Consider the following 27,219-nt stretch of genomic DNA (forward strand, 5'->3'; position numbering starts at 1 on the left):
CTCCTCCTCCTCCTCCTCCTCCTCCTCCTCCTCCTCCTCCTCCTCCTCCTCCTCCTCCTCCTCCTCCTCCTCCTCCTCCTTCTCCTTCTTCTTCTGCCATTCACTGTTAACCAGCCAACACAAGCTAGCCTTTAATGCCTCAGCCCATGAAATCCTCCTGCCTCAGACTCCCAATAGATGAGAATACAGGTGCATGCCACCGGATCTGGCACAATTCTGTTTTGCCTTAAAGAGATTTTGTAGCATTGAAATTTAAATCTAATTAGATGGTGTGAGCAATGTGAAAGAGATACCTAAGCAACAGAGACCTGTTTCATCTTTTTAACCTAGATCATCTGCGTGTTACTTAAAATTCTGTTTAGTGTGCACAAGGCCCTGAGTTCATCCCCAACACAGCAACAACAAAGATTATATTCAAAAGATATAGCAGGGGCTGGGGAGACAGCTCAGTGAGTGAAAGCACCTTCCCATGAAAGTCTGAGAGCCTGAGTCTCAATGCCCAGAACCCAAGCAAAGGCAAAAGACATAGTGTGAACATGCGTAATCCTACTATTCCTATGGGAGGACAGAAGGCAGAGCCAGGACGACCCCTAGAAGCTCACAGGCCAGCTGACCTGGCCCACACAACCAAGAGACCCTGTCTCAAAAAAGGTGGAAGGTGAAGACTGATACCCGAGGTTATCCTCTGACACATACATGTGCACCGTGACATGTATGTGCCTACATCATTCACACATACAAATGCAACACACACATTCTACACATACACAAGATATAGTAGGCAATTTAGTACTATCTGTAGTTACATTATAATAAAAAGTAGCATGCAAGAATAAATAGTTCAACTTAAATTTTAAGGCTTCTGTCTTCTGTCACATATAAAAATCAGTTGACAGGGGCTGGAAAGATGGCTCAGAGGTTGGGAGCCTTGCCTGCTCTTCCAAAGGTCCTGAGTTCAATTCCCAGCAACCACATGGTGGCTCACAACCATCTGTAATGAGGTCTGGTGCCCTCTTCTGGCCAGCAGGCGTACACACAGACAGAATATTGTATGCATAATAAATAAATAGATAAAATATTTAAAAAAAATCACTTGACAGACATCTATCAAAATGCTAACACTGGGGAATCTGTGTAACAGGAGTCCAGGTGACAAGTTTTCTTTATGTTCATCCATACTGTCAAACTCATCACATTTCTACATAGACTCGCATTATTATCAAAATTTAAGTCACTTGGGAGGAGACGAGGGAAGGGAAAGTGGGATTGGTATGTAAAAAAATATTAATTTTTAAAAATTAAGTCACTTAATAGCAGCAGCTACAATTTCTTTCATGCCTTCTCTTTCTCTGGTGCGGTATGGAAATTCCACACACATTCCACGTGACCCACTCTTTCTGGCATCCCTGCAAGCTGTGTACCATTCCCATTTTACCCATGAGAAAGCTGGGGCTCAAAGCTAAGTGACTTTTCCACATCGAAGACGAAGAGGCAGGCCTGGAACGTCACTCTGGCTTCTCCGTCTAGCTCCCCTAGCATCCCACACAGGCCAGACGTCAAGCAGTTATGTCTTCACAATACCCTGTTTCTCCTCAGCACTGGAACCTCATCTTCTTGTCATGGGGCAGTCTCAGATTATAGAAAATTGGGCAGGAACCTCCTCTAGTTCAGTGGTTCTCAACCTTCCTAATGCTGCAACCCTTTAATACAGTTCCTCATGTTGTGGTGACCCCCAGCCATAAAATTATTTCATTGCCATTTGATAACTGCAACTTTGCTACTGTTATGAATTGTAATATAAATATCTGATATGTGGGATATCTGATATGTGACCCCCTAGGGGGTCATGACCCACAGGTTGAGAACCGCTGTTCTAAACAGCCTTGTGCTGACATCTCTGTTGGTCACACCAGCTCTGCAGATGGCTTTCTAGACAGCACTGTCCAGGGGACAGGTGTTTCTCAATGACAAGACAAAGGAAGAAAACCTGTGTTTGGAAGAAGAAAGAAGTAACAGTCGCTACCAAAGCCATTACCAAGTACTTCTACCCTCAAGTGCACTTCCCACTGGAACCCTGGGGTCTTAGCCTAAAAGCGAATGACTTGAGTACTATCCTGTGGCAGCCTTGTCTACCTAGGTTAGAAGCAAGTGTCTGGGACTCTCATGAGCATGAAAGATCAAACCAGGGCACTCTCGCCACAGTAGTGGTAAAGCCTGCTGGCGGACGTTTCTCCTGTTATCCAGGCACAACTCAGGACAAAAGTGCCAAAAGCACCAGGCTCGAGACAGTACATTAGCTTGAGAATTGGGATAACAGTGCCGAAAGGCAGGACAAACAACCTTCTGACACCAGGCGTGCAGTCAGTAGAGAAGATCTGAGTTCTGCTGTGAGCGGTGGGGCCAGACCCTGCAAACTAACCCTGCATGACATGCTCGACCTGGGAAACCCAGGCAAGCCCTCAGAACAGCAGTGTTGTGCACGGAAAAGAATGAACAAAGCAGAGGACCCGAACGACCTGCTTTCCCCACGAGAATGTGACTCTAGTGATGGGACTGGGCGCCTGCAGGCCCAACACAACACCATCATCCCAGGACCTCCTCTGTCTTGACTTCCAGAACCTTCTCCTACCAGATTTTCAGACCCTAGGCTATGAGAACTACCAGACAGGACTAACCCATCTCTTATTTCCTGCCAACCTCTCAGGCCCTGTGGCTTCCTCAATTCCTATCTCACTACCCTTTCCCAGCAAGATCCACTGCCCTTCACCCGTGACAAGTCACCCTCAAATTACCTGTTCTCTTTTCTAAGATGTCGCATCTTACCCAGTGACTCTGCCCAGGACAGCAGGAAGGGCCTCAGAGAGTGGTGACTCACACACAGCACAAGGCAAAGAAAGAGCAGGCATCCGGCTCAGACTTCAGGACTCCAGCCCCACTGCGCACCAGCAGTCTCAGCCAACCCCAAGAGAAACTCACTGCTCATTCTCCCAGAGAGGTTCCATCTGTCAGCTCCAAAAGGCAGAAGGGACATGTGGCTAGCTGTGGTCCCTACGAGTACACTAAAGCTCATGCTGACCTCTAGGCTCCCTCAGTATCACAAGTACCTGTTCCACACTTCAAAGTCCATGCTGGCATCCTAGCCCTCCTCACTCCGTCCAGCTCACGGGCTTCCCTCTACACAGCTACTCATTCTCTTTACCACCCTGCAATTTCGGCTGTATACCCTCCCTCCCCCCCCTCTTTTTGTTCTCTCTTTCATATCTGCAATAAAAACCTTCCTTTAGCCATACCATGCCATCAGTCGACACACCATTCACAAGAAGTGGATTTCCTTACTCCATCCTGTTAGGTCACAGAAACCCAGGACAAATGGCTGAGGTGTGTACCTAGTAATATATCAAAGCTGATGCTAGCAAGCTCTCCCAGACCCCTTACCCTAAACCTCTCCCTCCTAGGGCCTGGGCTTCTGCTTCCCTTCCCCCAGTCCAATCCCTGTATAGCTCAGCCATTTTGGCTATGCTCTCTCTTGGCCTCTGAGCCCCGGGCCACCTCTCTTGGCTATTCTCTTGCTCTCCCTCCCCACCTCTCTTCTCATGGTCCAGTTTAGTCTGCCAGCCATGTTCAGCCTGGGCTCTTCTGACTGCTTTCTCCCTTATGTCTACAATAAAAACCTTCTCCATACTTTGGAAGTAGCCGCATCCTTCCTTCTTATTTCACTTTTTCATTCATATCCCAGCCCAAGGTTGTCCTAGTCACCCATACTTTTTTTTTATTATATAGCACTTTTTGATCATTTTTTTCCCCTTCTGAGATGTCTTCATCAAACCCCTCCCCTCAAGGCTTAGGATCCATGCTTAAAAGGAGGTAGAAGGATTGTAAGAGCTAGAGGAGGCAGATGACTTCAGTGACCCATTCTTATGCCTACAGAAGTGATCAGGTTGGCTGTGTAGAGCCCTGAAGCACAAGGCACTCCCTCTGCCCAGGGAGTCACCTGCCTAGCACACTGACCCTTAACACACTGAGCTTTGTCCTCAGAAAGCAATGAGCAGAAAGAACATCAAGGCCCCACCCTGCCTAACTGCAGTGTCCACTTGACTCTCTGGGCAGGAGTCACAACAATAACCGCAGCAGCGCTATTTCTTGCATCTTCTTAGATCCCAGGTGCCGTTTAAGAACTTCACATCCACACTGCCTCACCCACTCCTTTTAGCAACCCTGAAACCTGCATGGCACCCCCAGTTTACCCATGAGAAAACTGGGGCTTGAAGGGCTCTGGAGTTAGCTAAAACCTCTAAAATACAATCCCTATCCAAGATCAGCACTAGAACCAAGAGAAAAATCCAGGCTGTTACTCCAAGAAATCAAGGTTCCTCCCAGACAGTACTCATAGCTGAGAATTCACAGACCCTGGCAAGCCAAAGAGCCAGCTTCTCTAGTCACTGAAAGGTCAGCAGTCGGCACAGGGAGAGGAGGTGAGAGGAACCTACAGGTGATCCACACAGGAAGGAACGGCCCCTATTCTCACAACCCCACCCCTTTCACACTGTTTGTAAGTTACATCCCCGCCATCACTATTTACTGAGCACTTCCTCCATGTCAAGTATCTTTACATAATTTCCTCCTGCGGACACTATGAGAGAAATGCCTTCTGCTCTGTATTTGCAGGTGAAGCAGCGGCCATTATCCCCAAAGTTTCATGAGGAGGAAGTTGTGAAGTGGGGTGCTCTGTTCCTCCCAAGACATCTCTCTACCTCATCTGCTCATTGTGTTTGAACATAACGGTGGGAGGTTCTAGGAGACTGAAACACAGAGGAAGAAGTGCCCGGGAGGAAGACAGAGCCCCTTTCGGAGCTGTAAGGATGGGGCCTGCTCCAGGGAGGAAAACCATGAGAAAGCTACTCTCAGCTTTTAGAGAGAATCATGTGATTCCAGCCCAAAGGGTAAGCTGACTGTGAAGACATCCAGGAAGCAGTCCCTTGTAGCTAGAGCAGAACGTTAATGGAGAAGAGAGGCCGAGCCAGGGGGTACAGACCTGTAATCCCAGCTACACAGGAGGCTGGGGTAGGAGAACCACAAACTCAAGAGCAGCTGGGATAACTTAGCCTGTGTCAAAATAAAAAGGGGCAAGCAGGCTGGGGAAATAGTTCAGTGGTTAGGTATGCGAAGCCCTAGGTTCGATCCTTCTAGAGAGTAGGGGTGGAGTGCAGTGAAGGACGGGAGCAGGACTAGAGCAGCAGGAGGTTTTAGGCAGGGAAGATGTGATAAGATCTGGGTTTCAGTGGAACCACCACAGCAGCAATAGACTGCAATTTTAACTGAAAGAGCAATAGACGGACAGGAAGGGCACAGTAAACAGCCAACAACTGTCCGGATGGAAGACTATTGGAATGGATATCGTCATTGTTGCTTTGACTGGATTCAGAATCACCTCAGGGTGTTTGGATTCTATAGAGGTTTAACTGAGGAGGAAGACGGAACCATTCCATAGGCTAGAGTACTAGACTAGACAAAAAGGCAACTCTTGCTGTCACACCTTCCTCAACGTGAACCAAAAGCAGTCTGTGCTTCCTTCCTTCTTCTCTCCCTCCCTCCCTTCCTGCCATTGCTTCTGTCAGTCATTTGTCTCAGCAATGAGGAAACAACTAATAAAATGGTTGATGCCAACTACTGGTTGGGAACACAACTAAGAGGAGAAAGAGACAGTAACTAATTCATATACAGAGACCAAGTTTCTAGCCCACCCCCGGAAGACCCAGTCTGGGACTCATGGTATCCAGAAAGGCTAGTTACTTCACAGGACCAGGACACTGGGGCTTCAGTTCAAATACTCAAGGGTTTCAGGGTTCCATCCTTCCCAGCTCAAATCTGGTATGTACAAGAGAGAGAGAGAAAGAGAGAGAGAGAGAGAGAGAGAGAGAGAGAGAGAGAGAGAGAGAGAGAGATATCAAAGAAAGCATCCACCTTCATCGTGTTCCACACCTGTGGTTGCTACATGATTCAACAGCATGATGTGATATCCATAGCCTTTCTGAGTTGGAGGGCAAGAGACAAGACAGGGGACTGACATATTTATAGGTCGCAATTCATCAGTCTTGAAAAGCTGACCAGCCCCAGCTTCCCATGGGGACTTCACTTTCATCTCTTCCCTGGCCACTGTACCCCTTCCCAGGGCTCCCATACTGCTGAGAAAAGGCTGCTTTGTGGTTCAAACAGAAACATAGGTGCCAGCGCTCAGCTGAGCCTCCCGACATGCACCTCTTCTCTCACACATCCTAAAATATAACTGCTTCAAAAGATGTCAATTTAGACATTGACAGTCATGGCCATTTTGTGTGAATTAAGCCCAGATAATACAGCTGGGGCTTCATCCCTAAGACCAGCGAGACATAGACACCACTAGAGAAAAACAAAAAATTAGAAGCAGGGTTTTCAGGCAACCACTGTCTTAAAGGGGGAAAAAAATCATGTCAAACACCTCCCTATCCTGCTTCCTTCTCCCACCTTACCAGCTCAGACTGACCAGGGGCAGCCCATCTCTCCAGGTCTGGACACACCCAGCTATAAATAGGGTAAGAATAACCAGGAAAGAGGAAGTAGACTGGACCCTCGATGGTTTTGTCAACATGTTCCTCTTTCCTGGCATGGTAACACACACTGTGTGGCTGCTGCAGGAGACTCCCCAGGATCTCCAAGCCGAGCCCCCTTAGTGAGCACCGAGGAATGCATTTTGTGTTCACACGCATCTCCCACCTCCTGTGCTTTTCTCCGGTGTGACCGGGACAGCTTTGCTGAGGTGGGCGTGTCTTCTCCACTGGCCTCTGCTTAGGCTTGAGGGTCCCTGTAACTACAGAGTGTGCAGCAGGGGTGCCTCGCAGCTTCTAAACGATCACAGAAAAGACGGTGCATTTCCACCCCATTCATGGGTACACTGCTGCTTGCAGACTTGAGCTGTCACAGAAGGTGAAGGGCTTTCAAAGGGCCAAGCCCATGATGCTAGCCGTCAAAGCCTCCTGGTGCAGGCACCAGACATATAGGAAACAATCTTAAGATGGACGATCCTCCCTGTCTCTTCCTGTGGCCTCACGCTGAGTCTTCTGCAGCTAAAGCCCAGGACACCAAGAAGTAGGAGGGATAAGACATCCTACTGAACCCTTTTCAAACTCCTGACCCAAGGTCCCATGAGCATAATCAAAGGCTCTTGTCCTGGCGGGAGATTCTGGAGCAATGGTAATGAAAACAGTAGATGACAATGTGTAGTCCTATCTGCAGCCACTAGAGAAGCAGCTGCCCCTGGAGATAAACCCTGCAGTGGAGGAGCATTCGCTTCGTGTTAGGTATGATGTTAAAAGCTTACGTTCGTAACTTCATTTACTTCTCATTACAATGCTGAGTTAATAGTAGGGTTGCCCTGTCCTCATTACAGAAAAGGAAATGAGTTCAGAGGTTGAGGATTCTGCCCAAGGCCTGACTGCTTGATTCAGAACTCACAGCACTGAAACAGGCCACATGAAGGTAAGCCTTCTCCATGAAAGATTTAACCTATGTGGAAGCATCATATGCATGTTCGGGACTTCATGTTTGGGAATTTCCAGTTTTCAATGAACACATGGCACCATCACAGTTGGCACAAGCCCTCTGCCCTGTTCCCTCCCCACCCTATCACCATTTCCTCCTAAATCTCACTCTGTTTTTTTTTTTTTTTTTAATACCTAATTCTTCCACCAAGGCCTTGCTCTGAGTTCTTCTTCTGCCTACTCCTAAGCCATAAATCTTTGGCTAACTATTTTGTTTTGTGCCACACATGATTTTCTGGCTGTCTGGGTGTGTTTACACAGTATGCCTCCTGAGGACAGAAAAAATGTGCTAGAAGTAATGCCTATGCTATGCAGATGACAGATGACACATTGCGTGTCCTATGACATCTACACAATAGCAAGTACACCCCATTTTCACAAAGACCTGCCAAGTAATCAAACTGGTTAGGAACCACAGCTCACACAAAATGCAAACGCTTCAGGCTGTCACCTGCACATCACCCAGGATATGGAGAAGAGAAAGGATCCGAGGGCTGAAGAAGCAGTGCTATATACCACAGAGACCACAGACCTCACAGGCCAGGAGGCCCAGATCCAAAGGCTTGACACGCTGGGAGGTACCATTTTAACCACAGTGTATCTTCAATGGCTGTGGAAAGTGGTGACATCCAGAGTAAAATTTCCTAAGAATCATTCTCATCCTTTCCATCCAAGAGTAGAAAACCAATCCCAAGCTTTGCTCACTTGATGTCCTTCACACTATGCTATGGAGACTTTTCTGGTTTTCTCACACCTCCATGCCCACTGAGGAGGAAGATGAAGCTTGTATATACAGAGTTCCAGTCTCCCTTCAACATAACTACAAGCCCTCTTCTCCAAGAGACAGTATCTTAGGGGTGGGGGGAGTAGGCCTTGAGTGTTATGGCCTGGCCCCAGATGAGGAAGAGCAATCTGCTTTCTGATTGGTGCCATAACCAACATGTCCAACTAGCATGGCTGGACAAACTCAAAACCATACTGATCCTAAGGAGTAACCAGGGCAGAAGGAGGACAGTCTATTCTTTTTTTCTCCATGTGGGAACACAGGTAGACATAAGAAACATAATCAAAACTTGCCAAGGAAATGTTCTAATGCTTTATTCCCTGTCCAAAATGAACCCCCAGGTGAAATAAGAAGATTTTAAAATATTTCTTTTGTGGGGAAAGGGATAAGGCAGGAGGTGATGTGGATGATCTTCTGTATATGTGTTGCTTTTATTGGATAATGAATAAAACTATTTTGGCCAATGGCTTAGCAGAGCAAAGCCAGGTGGGAAATCTGATATAAAGAGAGTAGGCAGAGTCAAAGAGACATCTTGTAGCTGCCAAAGGAGCAGACACCAGAGCCTTACAGGTAAGCCACAGCCTCGTGGTGATACATAGATTAATAAAAATGGGTTAATTTAAGATGTAAGAGCTAGCTAGGAATCTGCCTAAGCTACAGGCCAAGTAATGTTGTAATTAATATAGTTTCTGTGTGATTATTTGTGTCTGGGCAGCAGGAAAAAGAACAAGCAGTCTCCATTTATAAGCAGAGAGCATAAAACATAGAAAGATATATAAAAAAAAGTCATAGGGACAACAGCAGCATAGCATGATCTCCCTAAAGGCACAACAGTGGCACCCTCATCTTGGTGGTAATGAACAGATGCTAACTGGACTTAAGACCCACTCAAAAGAAGGGAAATCGTGCCTGGTACTGGAAACATATTAACTACTTGGGGATAGTGAGGTTATGGATCTTTGAGGAGAAACTGCTGCCACCACTTTACTAAACCTGCATAGTCTGTAACTGCACTCTAAATACTTATCCTCACACTCACAGGTAACTACAGCTCCCACCGCTCCTCACGCTTTCCCTTACTGCAGATGGAGAGCGTATTTCAGAAAACCACGACTGGTCAAAGCCTAGAGAAGCCTAGAGAACAGTTGGCGATGGGGCATCCAGCCCCAGCGCATCCAGCTGGAGCTCCTGCATCTAAAGCTCGGGAAGGCCTAGGAAAAGGGGGTGGAAGGACTGTAAGGGCCAGAGGACCAAGAAGGACATCTGCTGTGAGACTGTGCCTCCCAGAAACGACAAGGAAGCTGTACCCAAGACATCTAAGCACAGCTGCCTAAACAAGACCTGAACAAGGACACCACCAACAGAGATGCTAACATGGAAGGGGGAATCCAGAGGGGGTCCCATTCCAAACAAAAGAACTACAGACAACTAGTAACCGCTGAGAGAGAGAATGAGTCTTTCCCAGGATGGGCCCCCTAACTGGTTATCCAGTACCAAGTGGTCAGCCCTGAAATAGACATACAAACAACACTAGATAGACTCAGCAGGCTTTGTTTATATATTCATGAGAGTGCATACATATATACACACACATACAGTTGCTGAACACATTTTAAAAAATGAGGCCATGAATTTGAGGTGGGGCATAGGAAGACTGGAGGGAGAAAAGGGGAGTGGGGGCAGATCATGCGATTCTATTTTAATTTTTAAATAGATCCTTTTAAAAACTCATAGGGAAATGTACTATCTTATAACCCAATTTAAAAGATACATACACAAACACACACATACAGATATCCTGAAAGGCTCTCTAACACTGCTTCTAGAAGCTATTGATGATTAAACAGAAATTCTAATGCCAGGTATGGCTAAGGAAGTAAGTCTTAGAGGCTCCTGCCACTCCTCGTGGTAGCCCACCAGAACTGGACAATAAGATCCTATTGCTTCAGACACTATACACCTTGATTGCAATATAGAAAGAAGTCAAGCTGGCACTGAAAAGGAAACCCTCCATGCTGTCTGTCTGTCTGTCTAGTGCCAGAAGATATTAGCAGGCTGCTGGGGGAGAAAAGGTGTCAACAGTCGGACCCAGCTGTGAACCCTACTGACTACAACAGCAAACTGACAGCAAGACACATGCGATGGTGCAATAGTGGCAACAATTGCTACTGGGGGTAACCAACCCCTCTCTGATCGGGTTTGAGGCTACAGGAGGTAACCTAGTAACAGACAAACAAAACTGCCTACTAGATATTTATGTGTACATTCCCAGACAAATGCCACCCTCAGACTTAATCAGTAAGCCCTTCTTTCCAGTGGATTATAGCGAATGCAGAAATACCTGGATGTATATAAGTATTTGTTTGTTTGTTTATAGAAGGATTGCAAGACGCAATGGCAATCGTGAACTTACATTGGGTCTGCAGCCAGTCCACTGCTAACCCAGAATAGACCCATTGACAGTCAGGTGTGGGTTTAGGAAAGGTTCATCCCTTAAGGGCAGACTCTGGGATGTGGGGGTTGCTGCCTTGTACCTACCAGTGAGGCACTAACTCCAAGTGGACAGCCACACAGACAATCCTGGTTAAACTCAAGGGGTCACAAAATAAACAGATAAAATATGAATTTGAATAGGAATGGGAGGGGATAAAGGAGCGTGGGGAAAGAAAGAAACCAGCACGCATTACATACATGTATAAAACTGTCAATGAATACATGTAATTAACTGAAAAGAGAAGGAGGATTGTCTCCTTTTTCCCCAAGAAGGGGCACCTTTACTCTTCAGAAAGCCATTATCATTATCCTTCCTGTCCCCCAACTCTCCTCCAACACACTACATATCAAATAAAGCACCAAAAAGCTTATGAGGAACTTATAATTCATGGTTCATATAGCCCAGTCACTCCTAAGCTAAAGACTCACGTGTTAAGAACCCCAAGGCAGAACTGGATCCAATCAAAAGAAAGGCAGAAGACAATATTTTAAAGTAAGTTTTTCTGACTCTCATTTTTTCCCCTCAGCATCCAGAACAGCATGGCTTCAAATGTTCCCTTCAGTCCACTCTGTCTTCACCAAAGGAGCTCCTCCACTGCATGCTTAGATTCCTTTTTAAAGACTGTCCCTAGGGCTGGATATGTACAGAGCACCTGCAAGGTCCTGGGTTCAAACCCCCCAAAAGACACACACACACACACACACACACACACAGAGAGACAGAGACAAGTCTGTCACACCAGTTTTGCAGGATTCTAGTTACTGTGTCCTCCCTCTTCCTTCTACTACAGAAGTTCAGAAGTCCCAGAGCAGAGAGGCCAAGATTCTCACTGGGAGCTGAGCAGGGGAGACAGCTGGGGCACTCTATGCGGCCAGCTGGGTGCTATCTCAGTAGCAGACCCAAATGGAAGCTTTAGGAATAAGTAGTGAAGTCAGAGTTTTCTCTCATGGGATTAATCCAAACACCACGAGTGGGCACTGCAGGGCACGCTCAGCTCCCCTCCCCGAGGGACAGTCACACTGGTCAGACACCTGACGACACACTCAAATGTAAGGACCCTGCTCCCAGGAGGGCGGACTCCAAGGCTCTAACAAACTCTTTTCAGTGTTTGCAATAGTTTTCAGGCTATTTTTTTTAATTTTATAAAGAATTTTCTGAAATCGAGTTATACTTCCTTGGTTTAAATAAAAACAAAACTACAACTCAAATAATTAAAGTGAAAACAAGAGCCCAATAAAGTAAGAATTGTATGTCAGACCATGTTTTGGAGAGCTGTATGTAGAAACAATATTAGTTTAGGAGAAATATGAACAAAAGTAAAATCGAGGTTCATTTTGTGCTTTTGGAGGGGCCTAGGACAAGGGGCCTGGGCAGAAGGGGATGTGGGGGTTGGATTTTAGGACCATGAGATCTAAAGGTGGCAGAGTTCTTGGGTAGAACTCCTGCAGTTCCTTAGATGGAAATAACGAATCCCACAAAGGTCCCAAGACCAAGCTTAAACTTGGTCAAACTAAATCATACCAGATTCTGGATGACAGATGTGTCCTGTGAAGTGCTCGACAGGGTCTCCCACCACAGCACAGCGTAGAGAAACTCCACCCAGGCATTTGAGAGCTCAGGACTCAAATTCGGGCCCTGCCATTCGGTAGCTGTATAGATGCTCTTAAGCAAAGCAGTCAAGTACCCTGAAACTCAGTTTTCTCTACTCTAAAATGGGGTACTACCATCTTCCTTAGTGTGAAGTATTTCAGATAGGCACTGTTTCAAATAAAAAAGTTTTTGTTTTATTTTTGCCGTTGCTTTGAGATGGGTGTCTCATGTAGCCCAGGCTGACCTGGCATTCACTATGGCTGAGGATGACCTTGAACTCCTACCTAGAGCCTCTTGAGTGCTGGGATTGCATGCAGGTGCCAGTACACCTGGCTGTTCAAGTGAAGTACTAAAGAACCAAACAGAAAAGACGACCATTCTTTACCCCCATCTCCAGGCTATCTCACTTCATGTTGTCTGTATGATGGATAAGCTAAGAAAAATCACATCATCCAAAGGAAAATTCTACGGGGAAAACCTGCCTCTGTATTTGGAGCCCACTGTCAGCCTCTGGATTGGGTCTCTTTCCTTTTTGCCAGCCACTGCACAAGAAAACGGTAAACTAGTCTTATTAACTGTGATTAGAAGGGCAGGCCTCCTATGGCACTTGAGAGGGGAACTCTTTTTTACACAACCATGCCAACAGCTGAGAGAAAAAGACTTCTGTGCCCTAGCATTCCTGTCCCTATGGAGATGTAGCCAGGAGTTCACTGCCCAAACAATTATAACATTTTTTTTCATAAAAATTATACTACCCACAAGAGCAATGAACATTCGATCCTTCAACAGAGCAGAACAAAGAAAACGATGAAGGACACACACCACTTCAGTCCCCATCATTGACCTTGCCTTAGGAGGCCTTATGCAACCTGATTCCTTGGACCAGGCTTGGATCCTCTTTCCACTATCATCTGCGACACTCTGGAACTAGCAAAGTAACAGGACTGTGATACTGACTGAATGGGGCTGAAGAGCTGGCTCAAGCAAAGAGCACTTGTTGTTGGGGGTCAGGGAGAGCAGGTCCCATCACCGGGAAGCCAACCGTGTGAAAAGATAAGAATGAAAACTCCGTGCAGATTGACTTCATCAGCCTGGACCAGGCTTCGGGGAGTCTATTAACAGGCAGTTTATTCCCAACGTAGTTAAGCCCAGCATAAATTGGAGATGAGTTTCCTGGTGTGATAGAATCCCTACTGCACGAGGAAGGGCAATTACACTGAAACTCAACTGAAGGAACAGGGGTCTAGAGATAGGTTACCTGTACTAACTTAAGGGCCTAAGGGTCTCTAGCCTGGTCTCTGATTACACAGATAGCACAGAGGTCATGTGGGCTGTTAGTACTAACTTAAGGACCTAAGAGTCTCTAGCTTGGTTTTAGCCATATAGATAGTATAGAGGTCATGTGGATATTAGCCACCTCTGGCCCTGGTTTGTGGGAGCTTGGGGGATTCTTTGGCTATCAGAGGCATTTAGATTACTAGCCACCTCGGATCTTCATTGTAAGAGTTTGATATGCAACTCACAGATACTGCAGATCACAAAGCTGTTAATCACTTCCATTCTCAGCGTTTTTCATCTTTCCCATTGGGAAGCCTATGTGCCTAACATTCCTGGTTTCTCTGGAGATCCATGGGCTCAAGGACCTTGTGCTCTGCTCCCAACAGTTGTTCTTGCAGAGGATTCGGTTTCAGTTTCCAGCACCCATGCTGAGGCTCACTACCATCTGCAACTCAGTTCCAGAGAATCCAACAACCTCTCTTTACCTCTGCAGGCAACACACACACACACACACACACACACACACAAAATTAATTTTAAAAATAGTTAAAGTATCACCATGAGACTCAGGAATGACAACTGCAAGACCCTGGCAAGCCACTCAGCTTCTAATCACAGCTATAAGACTCGATAAACTCTACTCATTTCAACAAACACAAAAAGTTAAGAATGACCAGAAACTAAAAATTATCACTATTTTCCCTACCATGATCCCTTTTTTTCTTCCTCCTAAGATTAATGGGGTGCAGAAACCAGAAACTCTAAGTATTCAGAGAGCAAGTACAGCATGACTTCACAGGATATGAGGCATGCAGACAAGAATAGGAGAACTGAGTATAAAGATGCAGACAGTTGGGTCTGCCCACTGGATTATATCGACATTTTTGGCTGTTACATTACTTTACAGGCACATTTACTTCCAAGCCATCACAAAGATTCATAGACAAAGGATTAGTCACTGAGGGTGCCCTGCTGCCCCAATGGCTGAGGAATATGTGGATGGTATTGCTGAGAGGCAAACATTAGGCTTAGGACTACATAAGGCAATCCAAGAAAGTCCTCAGAGTCCCAGGTTCCCAAATGGTTTATGAAAAGAGAACCAAAAGCAAAGGCCCAAGCCAGGCATAATGACACACACCTTTAATCCCAACAGGAGGCAGAGACAGGTGGATCTCTGTGAGTTCAAGGCTAGCCTGATCTACAGAGCGAGTTCTAGGCTAACCAGGACGACAGAGTACAAAGAGAGAGAAAGAGGAAGGGGGCAGAGTCAGACAAAGGTTCAAAGAGAACAATACACCTTGACAGAAGCAGAATCTATCCAGAAAGGAACTAGGGCCAAGAGGTGAGAGCAAAATTTCTTAAGGACCCTGGAACTGATGATGCTAAACACCAGGACCCATGCCAGTGGCTACATAATATACACAATACTGGGGGTGGGAGAAAGCCAAGAACGCCTTTGGTGTCAAGAATTCTGATTTTCAAAAATCCTTAAAATAAGAAAATAACAAAGATGATAAAAAAGAATCCTATTGAGATTCTTACATTTTCATAGAAAAAGAAAACTTGATTGCAATTTGTTTCTTAGGAATAAACTTGGGGGTTATTTAGGAAGGATGACAAGTAACTTCTTTTGTGTGTCGCTGTCTTTTAGCCCTGTGTGGATTACATTACACTTTGAATTTTTAAAATCTATAGTGAAACCGAAGAGAACACACCAAAGCACAGAAAGCACATAGAAGACTAAATTCCAAAGGCAGCAGCATGAAGTGTGATCTATAAAGGCTAGGGAGCAAGTGCAGCGGCCGAGGGTCTAGCTTGACAGTCAACGGGGAAGAGCCAGAGCTCACTGAATGTCAGGGACAGTTGTGAGTTCATCAGGCAGTCCTGTTCAATCCTCACTTTCATCCTGTAAAATCAGACAGGTGCTATCATAATTGTTGCTACTTCACATTGGCAAAACTGAAGGCACACAGACTAGGTCCCCTGCACAAGGCCCTCAGCTAGCAGAGCCAGAGGTGAAGCCAAGCCAGGCATGGCTACAGCTCACATGGGTCATCTCCATAGGAAAAGGGGGTTCACCGCCTAAGACGAGGCCCTAAGAAAAAGAGTGAGTTTAAAGGATGCCCCTGTGTGGAGGGAGCATGAAAAAACACACAGGACAAGCTCTGCAGTGCTTACAACCATAAACATTTCTGGGGGAACCTAGGGGATACTGTTCACCACAGACTTGGGGAGCACTGTATAAAACAGAGCTGTTACACAGAAATGGAAAGAAGCAAACATACGAGACTTCCCTTCCTGAAAGACCACAAAAATAATGAAAGAAGCAGAGAACTTCAGCTCACCCTGAATATCCCCAAGTCTTTTTTTAAAATTTTTTATTAAATATTTATTTATTTATTAAGTGTACATTATTCTGTTTGCTTGTATGCCTGCAGGGCAGAAGAGGACACCAGACCTCATTACAAATGGTTGTGAGCCACCATGTGGTGGCTGGGAATTGAACTCAGGACCTTTGGAAGAGCAGGCAATGCTCTTAACCACTGAGCCATCTCTTCAGCCCTAGCCCCAAGTCTTAAGTGAGACTGCAGAACAGGCTTGTATGGGACAGCCAGATGTGAAAGGAGGCATTCGCTTTGACCTCAGCAGCAGACTGCAAAAGAAAGGTAGGAAGGGGACAGCAGAGAAGAGATCCTGCCTTAGTCCTGGAGTGTACGTCAACTATCAACTGAGCATCCAGCAGAGCCCAAAACTGGCCAGATGTCCCACTCCATCAGACCACAGGTCCTAACAGACAAGATGGGTAGCATTTTCCAGGGGGTCAAGTACCCCGGGTTAAGGCTGAGTACTTAACCCACGGGGCTCTTCCACAAGAGGGGCTTGCGCCATCGTCAGGAGGTTATGAGATCTCTAGCACTTTTTCCAGCTCCCAAGGAGACAAATCTGTTTGTCTTAGTGTGAAGGTGAACGATACCAGGCCAGCTCAGGAGGCAGGAGGAGCTTGACTTCAGCAAAGCAATTCACAGTCAAGTACAACTACACCTGTGTCTATGTAAAGTGATCAGAGATGGCACCAAGTTCTTTTTCTTGGAAAAATAAAAATAAAAAAAAGAACAATTTACTGAATATGGTACCTGGGTGGGGTTCATTCGGCCCACATCACCCCACTTCACTGCTGCCGTATGTATTGTCCACAGCTTTTTATAGGTAGGATTCCTGGACAGCATTAGGCACTTGAGAAGTGAAAAGACTTGATCTGTCCTTGTTTGGTTTCTGTTGGTGTGATAAACACCATAGCCAAAAGCAACTTGGGGAGAAAAGGGCTTTGTCTGGTTACATGTCCTTGTCACAGTCCACCACCCAGGGAAGCTGGAGTAGGAAGGGGCTCAAGGCAAGAACTGAAGCAGGAGCTATGGAGGAACGCTGCTTACTGGCTTGTTCTACCACAGCTTGCTCAGCCTGCTTCTTACCTAAATCAGGACCACCTGTCCAGTGGTGGCAGAGATGTGCCTAATGGCCATTCTGATAGAGGCGTTTTCTCAATTGAAGTTCCCTCTTCCAGGCAGCCCTGGCTTATATAAAGCTGACAAACTAACCACGATCATTCAAAGTCTGTCTGACTCCCAAGCCATTGTTCTTTCCATCAAAACTGCCACATCTCCCAAAAAGAGGATAAAGCCTGGAGAAGAGGGGGGGAGAGGGGGGAGGAACCCACAACTCAGTTTATAGTATGTCTAATTTCTGTTACTTCCCACACAGGGCCCCAGGTCCTCCTGAAATTATGTTGGTGAGGTTACAGAAAAACACGATTAAAACCACACTTATAGTCTTGAGCCCCATGAGAAGAAGGCCTATCTGGATTCAGAGTACAAGAGGCAAGCTGAGCCACCGACGCCCCTTGCTTAGCTCCAAGGACAGAAGTGGCAGACAGCTAACTGTGTCCTGCTTTTAGGATGACAACTGTCCTTGGTCTGTTGTAAATCCCATCGTGATTCATGTGACTGGAACATCTTCTGTCTCCGAAAGGCCATCTGTCACAGCCTGAGCAGCAATGGGGACAGGGGAGCATGCACAGGTTCCTATCAACTGTTTCTCTGTTAACGCACACAGCACTTTCAGGGGACCTAGACCCTCCACGGAGCCCTGAAGCAGGAGAATCTGGGCATCCTGCAATCTGTTGTGTGGATGCAGATAAACCATGTAGTCACTGCCTGCCCCTGACAACACTGACATTTGCTCTAATCCTAGGAAGGATCTCAGACAACATCTCGTCCAAACCTCTCACTGTACAGAGGAAGAATCTGAGGTCGTTAGGGACATTGCAAGGTGCATCCAACAATACCTAGCCAGTTGATGTCAAGGATGCAACTGGTATTCACATTCCTTCTACTATCCCAGGCCACCTCTGAAACAGATGTCCAATTCAAAGTCTTTCTGATGAGGATCGCTTGTGACCATCTCTGACACTTGTATTAATAAAAAACTAAGCTGCTGTGGGATAATGCTCTTGTACCCCATAAAGATCTGTCATTGGTACTGGCTTAATAAAATGCTGACTGGCCAGTAGCCAGGCAGGACGTACAGGCAGGGCGACCAGACTAGGAGAATTCTGGGAAAAGGCTCAATCTGCAGTCGTCACCCAGATGCAGAGGAAGCAAGATGAAAATGCTGCACTGAGAAAAGATACCAAGCCACGTGGCTAAACATAGATAAGAATTATGGGTTAATTTAAGTTGTAAGAGATAGTTAAAAATAAGCCTGAGCTAACAGGCCAAAAAGTTTATAATTGTTATAAGCCTCTGCATGTTTCTTTGGGACTGAACGGCTGTGGGACCAGGTGGGACAGACACCTCCATCTACACTAAGCCCTCTCATCCTAACCCTGCAGAGGTCCAGAGTAAACAGGCCCTATGTTAATAACCCTGACTTAGTAAGAGGTGCAGAGTACGGTTCAACAAGAGGGTTCCAGAGTCCCAGAGGGGACTCTGTAAAGAGCTGTGTTCTCTGGGCCTAGGCAAGAGGCTGTATTCTTCAGACTGTGATCTCATGACTTTGTGTTCATAAGCAACCCTGAGCTACATCACAGAGAGGATAAGGTTCATTAGAAGCCTGCGCTAATAGGCTAAGCAGTTTTGTAATCAATACAGTTCCTGTGTCATTATTTCGGGTCTGGAAAATTGGGAAACGAACAAACAGCCTCCAACTACAGGTGTGGGAGGTCTCTCTCTCTGGAACCTTCTCATCCCCCTTTTTCTCCCCACTTTCTAGTCATCAACTGTTCTTCCCTCTTCAGGTCAGTCTCCTACAAAAAAAAAGTCCCTAGGAAATCCCACAATGCTCCTGTTGAGCATATGCCTTGATCATCTTTCTTACGGTACTAATGTCCCCTCCACCCTTCTTGTCATTGACTAGCCCTGACTTTAAGCTTCTGTGTGAGTTTGTTTTAATCAACATCCTTCTCTCTGACCTCACAGGGAACTCCTTGAGGGCAGGGCTTAACCCTGTGTTCTAGCTTACTGCTATAGCCCTAACACCCAAAGAGAGCCAGGGCCTATGGTTATTGCTCAGTGGTAAAGAACTACCCAAGATTCAGTCTCCAAGGCCACCAAAGCAAAAAAGGAAGGGGACAGGGAGGGAGGCTAGGTGGGCTAATATGTAGGTAGGAGAGAGCCAGGAAGGACCTGGGGAAGGGACCATCAGCATCCCACAAGACCGGACGCTGTTTTCTTCTGCAAAGTCATGTCTGTTGGCTTGTTGTTTGCCTCACTCTGGCTTTATTCGATTACGTATGCATTTTGGCTGCAGAAAGTACTTCCCATCAACTGAGCACAATGCTCTGGATATGCCTGGTAGCCACTAGCTAAACTTAGACACAGCCTCCAGTGACAAAAGGTAAGTCCAAGGTTTTTACTATCGGCATACTTTTTTCCAGCAAAACCTAAAATATCTAGTCTTTTCTAACTCAAGTCAGGCTTGGGTGGCAAGCACATTTACCTTCCAAGCTATCTTGACAGCATGGGGGTTCAATCTTGAGGCACACACAAAGTCACCTGCCTACCTCTCAAGGAAGATGAGGAGCTGATCCCTGCAGCTGATCCCTTGCTGTGGCGGTTTGATTAATGGAGACCAATGATAATAGGTATTTGAACAAGTTTAATGACAAAACCAGACTCACGAAACCAAGGTTCCAGCGGAGTACCCAGTCCAGGCAGGAAGGGGCGCGCAGTGTCTGCGCGCCCTTAGTGGTTGGTTTGGGGTTGAGGGGATGGGGAGATGTTTTATGGAATTAGGGGTATGTTATTAAAAAAAAAAGGGGGGGGGGATTAACTGGTTTGATGGGATGATTGGTATTTGTGAGTTACTGTTTTTAGAAAATTGTATTGGTACTGTTTCCTGTATATTGACATATTGAATATTGAATGTGAGTGTTCCTACCTCTATTTTTGTATAAGAGTATGCTTATATTGTATTGATACATCTACCATATCACAATGTACATTTCTACCTCTGATACTATTTATGTAATAACATTGTTTACATTTGATATGTAATGACATTGTTTACAGATGAAGATCATTGTCTTCATGTATTGCACAGTTGTTTATTCTTTTAGTCTTCAAGTTAGATAGGTATTGAGAATTTTATGTTGATCATGTTTATTTTTAGGTTAATAAGGTATTCTAGATACATAGAGATTATATTTAGTATAGATAGTATAATCTTCAGCCTCTTTAAAGAGCTGTAGAAAATGGCCTTTAAGCTAACCTAGAATTCTGTGCTGAGACACAATTACTCCTGGCGACGCCACTCTACTCCCGAGAGAACGTTGAGCACCAAAGACACTCCACTGGGAGTTTGTCTTCTTGGCAGAATTGGCCTTTGGGTTAAGAAAAGCCCATACCTCATCTACTGACAAAGATATGAAACAGGATTGTCTTATCTTGCCAAGACAGGGTAGGATAATTCTAAAAAAATTCCTTGCATTTGATAATGGTATGTCAGTTATGCTAGGCCTTAGCCAAAGTTGGTTGACTCAACATTGCGAACGAGAATTTGGGTGATTGCCCAGGTAGTCTGTTGTCTCTGTCATTTATGGCACGTTTTGGATATCTCTCATTTGTTAAGTAATATTTATTCCCTTCTCGGATCTTTGACGGAGTTGAAGATTATATAATTGTAATTACTCTCTACATTATTTAGACTCCTTGAGATAGAATGTCTGGCAAAACTTTCGTTCTCAATATTGTTTGTTATATCTATTATTTATTATTATTGTTTATAGTTGTATTTAGGTTAGTTCTGTCTTATTTAGACAAAAAGAGGGAGATGTAGGGATAAGCCCTCCCCTTGGGGGCGGGCTGTCCTCGGGCGTATGTTTACTGATAAATTGGGCGCGCAGACGCTGCGCACCCCTTCCTGCCTGGACCGGGTACTCCGCTGGAACCTTGGTTTTGTGAGTCTGGTTTTGTCATTAAACTTGTTCAAATACCTATTATCATTGGTCTCCATTAATCAAACCGCCACAGTTTGCTAAATACCAAACCCATTCTGAGATAGTTTGTGGTTTCTTATTTTAGTCACCCACCTATAGGAAATCTCTGCTTTTTTTTTTTTTTTTTTTTTGGTATTTTTTGAGTTAGGGTTTCTCTCTGTAATTCTGGTTGTTCCGGAACTTGCTCTGTAGACCAGGTTGGCCTCAAACTCAAAATCCACCCGCCTCTTCCCCAAATTTGCTTCCCCAAATGCTGGGATTAAAGGCACGTGCCACCATCACTAGACTTTTAGGTTTTTGTGGCTAGTCTTCATCCTCTTCCAGGCAAGTCTGTGGCCACAATGCCCCCTTACAGGGTGCCTATGCCCTACCTGCTCCATCTACAGGCAGGAATAGGACCTATCAGGAGTATAGGACCAAAATGCTGGCGTCCATCTAGTGTATGAACCATGGAAAATCCTACACAGAGACTGAGGCAGAGCCTTTGGCTAATGTCTGGCCCATGTACTCCAGAGTGAGAAGATTCGAGGAAGCCAATATGAGGCCAAGGAGAAGATGGCAGCTGAGTCCCCACACTGTAAGAAAACTTGTCTTCGGCTTCCTGAGCTCGTGAGTTGCACAGGACTGGAGGTGGTGGTGGGCGAACATGAACTCTGAGCTGCAGGAGAAGCTGCAGCCAAGTTAACACAATGGAAACAGGGTGGCATGAAAAGCAAGCTAGCAGGTCCCAAGTCGGCCTGAGGAGCAGAGGCTGGCCCGAGCAGACTGGTACTTCCAACCAGTGACATTATAGTAGTAGCTGTTCGGGCAGGTCCTGGCAGCCAATGGCTGACTCCCATGTAGACACTGGACAGCAAGTTAGCCAGGCTGGCACTTAGGAAGACATGGAGACAGGGGGCAGAGACATTCGAGAATGGGAATGAAGACACTGCCTAATGCCACACTCAGGCATCCAGAGCAGGCTGGTGGGCTCAAACAGAAAGGGCCAAGGCCCTGGGAATCACAATGAGAATTAAAAGCAAACTCTATGCAAGTGAGATGTGAATGGCATCCTTGAATAAAAGGAATTTACACATTTTAAGAACCCAGAGTAATTCAGTTCATGTAACCACTCATTCATTCATTCATTCATTCTATATATGCACATACTGAGGGCCACGGCATGCCCCCGGAACCATGCTGGTAGCAAAAGACAGACACCTGCTCTAGGGAGAAAGTCCCTCTGGAGGAAGACAGAGATGGGCCAGCAAGGACCTCAGGAGAATGTCAAGCTGTCATATAAAAGGGGGGAGGGGAGGCAGGAGTAACTAGCCCCAAATCAAGTACACTTCCATTTACCTCTGCAAGGATTAAAGAATGAGTTGCTTAGCCTTGCCTACAGAGCTAGTTCAAGGCCAGCCTAGACTCTACCTCAAAAGCTTGAAAACAAACATCAACAACCTCCTTAAGATCTCCTGAAGGCACAGGCAGGAGGTAAACTAAACTTGAATACAATTTGGATGCTATATGACACAACAAACAGGCCAATACTATTCATAAATATAAAAAATTAAAAATCTTACAAAAGGGCTATACAACATTATAGTGAGACACCCTGCTGTCCACAGAGTAACAGTGAGACACCTTGCTGTCCATGGAGTAATAGTGAGACACCCTGATGTTCACAAAGTAACAGTGTGACACCCTGCTGTCCATGGAGTACCCGTGAGACACCTTGCTGTCCACGGAGTAATAGTAAGAACCCTGCTGTCCACGGAGTAACAGTGAGACACCCTACTGTACAACAACAGCAGGCAAGTACCAGTCTAGGCCCAGGAACATAACAGGCAAATTAACAGGACCAGAAAGAAAAGCACACACCAAGCAGTGTGTTTATCAGAATACTGGAGGTAGGCATTTCAAAATTCATAAGCACATAGAAAAAAAACTAGAAACATTATTTTACCCTGTGTTTTTTTTTTTTAGAAAAGGAAAAAAGTTATTCAATTAAACTGAAGTAGCAACAGTATCTTCTAAGTCCTTATATTTTCTAAAGCTTTTTCATAGCATCTTATGTTACTTTTTTTGGTTTTTTCAAGACAGGGTTTCTCTGTGTAACAGTCCTGGGACTCACTTTGTAGCTTTTTAGGCTGGCCTCAAACTCACAAAGATCTGCCTACCTCTGTCTCCCGAGTGCTGGGATTAAAGGTGTGTGCCACCACTGCCTGGCTCATTTTACTTTTATTTTGGGCAGGGCTGGGGCTTGAACCCAAGGCATGTTCATGCTAGGTGAGCACTATACCACTGAGACATATCACCAACCTCATAATTTAAAAAAATAATAATTTACTTTATATTCTCTCTCTCTCTTTCTGTGTATATGTGTGTGTGTGTGTGTGTGTGTGTGTGTGTGTGTACAACATCTGGGAGTCAGTTTCTCTTTTCACCATGCAAGTCCCAGAAACTGAACTCAGCTCATCTAGTTTGGAGCAGATGGCCTACTGGGCCATCTCACCAGCCATACCTTGTAGCTTTTCATGGAACTATTCAACTGCAATATTGCTGAATGCTTTCATACCAAACCACCCACCACACAATATCCTGAAGTCCACCTACTACCCCCAAAAGATGAGATTTCCTTTAACAGATCATCATTCTCCAGTGCCTCTAGTAACAAGTAACTGGTCTTCCCCAGTGGGAAGAACTAGGCTGACACAGATCCGTTTTTATAGGCAGTGGTTTTTTACAAGTACTTTTAAGAGGTGATGTTCAAGTCACTGATGTAATACTGTAAAGTAATGCAAGCCATTAGTTTTAAAAGAGGTCCAGGTCTTCCATCTCAGGGCCTGGCTGACTTCCTCAGCTGTGTGATACTAAACAACTGTGATAAGGGTTTTCCCTGTATGAAGCCTCCACAGCAAGGCTGCTGGCAGCTTCTTCCATGACCTATGCCCACCTGTAGTAACAAGCCTTGATTATTAGTGGCATCAAGCTGTTACGAAGTCTTAGTAAAGTGGCTAATTAAAATTAATTTATTATGAAGCCCCTCCTTCGGCTAGCACATTCTGCCCAATTAATGTAAGAACATGGGTTTAAACAGGGTCTCTGGGAAGCTACTGGGCATGGACTCAGCTGAGGGAATGTCAGCCCCGACATAAACTATCTCTCTCTGGACCAGCGTGGAGGTGCAGGAATAAAGACACAACTCATATGGCTTTATTGGGAGGGAGATGTTTACTAATCCCTCATGAAAACCTGAGTTCACATGTTGAAAATTTCTCTCATTTATTCTCCAAGCAGCCTTTATACCAAAACGTAAACTGAGGGGAAAATTCATTAGCATTTTGTTTTCTAGGTAACCAGGCGAATGGCTTTTAGTCACACCGCACCATTGACCACACCTTTCTATGTCTCCCTATCTTCCTGCCCTGTATGCTAGCACTCAGGTAGGCCTGAATTAGCATCTCTATCCCAGGCATCCTCCAAATTACAAAGAAGGAGCAAAACAACATCCTGACCCTTTGCTAGGGTAGCGCCAGCCTGTCTGTGAGGCTACTTGACCACCTCAGGTGGGGCCTATGGCTGGAGAGCCTGGCTGCCATACCATGTAGAAATATGGGGCCTGTATAATATTGCCCCACAATTTACTCTCTTAATAATTTTAAAATAAAAACCTGTGTTTTTGCAACAGGTCATAAGATTACGCCTATCTTGGGCAGAGACTTTTATTATACAGGCCACATATTTCTGGTTACCTAGAAAACAGGATGCTAATAAACTTGCCCCTCAGCTTACATTTTGGTCCAGAGAGATAGCTTATGTTAGGGTTTGGACCCCAACATGGGAAACAGGCATTCTATGCTTCTGCTTTCCCTCCTCCTTCAGGCCTGTACCTGGATCAAATAATAGGTACCCTTCATGACCATCCTGGACCAGAAGGAGACTGAGGCTGGAAGCCAAGTGCTGGGATGATGGCATAAGAAACGGGAGTGTGGACCTCTGAACACACTATGCAGCCGCCCTGAAAGCCTCAGACTTCTTTTCAGAGGTAGATTGAGGGTATCTCTAAGTTGCTGTCACTCTGTCTCTGAGTCCAACTGATACCCAATGACAATTACATGCTAACAAAGGTTATTCTACTCCATACACATCCCACTGCCAGTAAACACCAAATGGCTGAAATATGTGACCAAGATAATAAAACATTTTAATCAGTCACTTTTTTACTAAGACTTCATAACATCTGGATGCCCATGACTACTTTCTCTTTTCCATATAGACAGCCGTATTCTTGACTAGTTCAAACTCAACTGACATATACTTTCTGATACTCTGCCCTCATATGACAGTGACCAAAAATCCAACCTTCCATAACCCCTAATAAAAACAAAACAGAAGAGTGTCCCCAGTTTACAAAACACAAAGAAATCACAATTCCCAAAATGGAAGCAATGGGCAAAGTGGTGGCAGACTACTTCTGAAATGACTTCAATGAGGCTCTTACTGATAAATGCCTTCCCAGGCAAACACTCACCCACAAACTACTGCTCACAAGCAAAATCTACAGCCTATACCAACATTGGCACCAGCGGGGTGGTAGGTAGCACATACATCTTGACAAAGTCCTTTGAGAAGTCCACTCCTTCCCGAAAAGCTCCCCGCTGCAAAGATGGATGGAAGCAGAGCCCCACTTCCTGGAAAAGAGACCTGCAGTCTCCTGCCTTCTTCTACAGCAGCACAACTTGGCAAGGCAACATCTCCTTTACAAAAGCCTTGTTTCCACAACAGTAATCTGGTAGAAGGGAAATTTTCCATGCATAGCACAGATTATGGTCAAAGTTTAAAGTTTTACACTTCCATTACCCTGGCCCAGATTTCTCAATGGGCTAAATTATATAACGTTATTTCACGCTGCCTAGCTCTCTCAGAATAGTAAGGACATAGAGAAAGTTAAAGACAATTCAGCTTCTACCTCACATTTTCTACCAACACATCTGCCTCTGACCCCACCACCAGCAGCCTCTGGGCTGACAGTCAGAAACTCAAAGTCTCAATTCAGTTAATCTATTTAAAGAGCAGAGTTTCAGAGATGGGATGAGAAAACCATAAAATCTCAGCCAAGAGAAAAGAGGAGGTAAGATTTTATCTCATATAATACGAATCTTTCACACCCACCATTAAAGTTATACCTAATGGTTCATATTCTCACAAAGAGGAAGTCTTCTATTACTAAAGGAGCAGAGTACAGACAGAAGGGATAAAGGAAACAAAAATCACTAAGTATAATCTCTCTCTCTCCCCCTCTACACACACAGCACACACACACACACACACACACACGCACGCACGCACACACACCAAACAAACAAACAAAAAGCCAAGTCTGAAGAACCTCTGGGCTCAAAGCACACAGATGCAGAGAAATACCCTCCTCTCAGGGGCAGGCTACTCAGAATAAATGCAATACCATTAATCACACGTATCCTCTCTGCAGTCAGCCTGAACAAGTGAGAGCACCAGGAAAACTATTCCTAGCTGTTCTGCCAGCCCACGTGCAAGACTTAAGTCTCTACCAACTTATCATTTAATTATACCTAACACTGACTTTACAGCCAGTTTATGGAGTCTGTGTATTTAATACACAGTTACTTCCCAGTTCCCTGCAATTACACACTAGTTATGGAATTAATTAATAGCACCCTGGGCTAACAGGAGGTCTAAAACACCACCAGTCAGGTCATGCTCTCCAATTGACACTGCCACCTGCACTGGGTCTCAGTTAAACACACACCTCTTCTTCTGATGGTTCCCTCTCTCCTGTGGCTGAGAAGTGGAGGTAGAAATGCAGACAGGCTAAAAGGGCTTGCCTTTTTTGCTGCTCCAGAAAGGGGAGATCCTCCTTTGGGGGATTACACACACATTTCCCACAAATAGGAAAAGAAATCTATTTCTGCGTCTATCAATCCAAACACTGACAACGCTCCCTGCTAATTATCAGTTCACAAAGCCCTCAGGTGCCCCATTCCTC

At 45.3% G+C, this 27,219-nt stretch overlaps 1 protein-coding gene across 1 annotated transcript in view; it reads right to left on the reverse strand.

Moving 5' to 3' along the window:
• Map3k9 (mitogen-activated protein kinase kinase kinase 9) overlaps positions 1-27,219 on the reverse strand; it is a 74,744-nt gene that overhangs the window by 39,203 nt on the left and 8,322 nt on the right.

This window comes from Alexandromys fortis, unplaced genomic scaffold (genome assembly GCF_014885135.2).
Source record: "Alexandromys fortis isolate MF-2015 unplaced genomic scaffold, M_Fortis_MF-2015_v1.1 scaffold_159, whole genome shotgun sequence".
Lineage (NCBI taxonomy): Eukaryota > Metazoa > Chordata > Mammalia > Rodentia > Cricetidae > Alexandromys > Alexandromys fortis.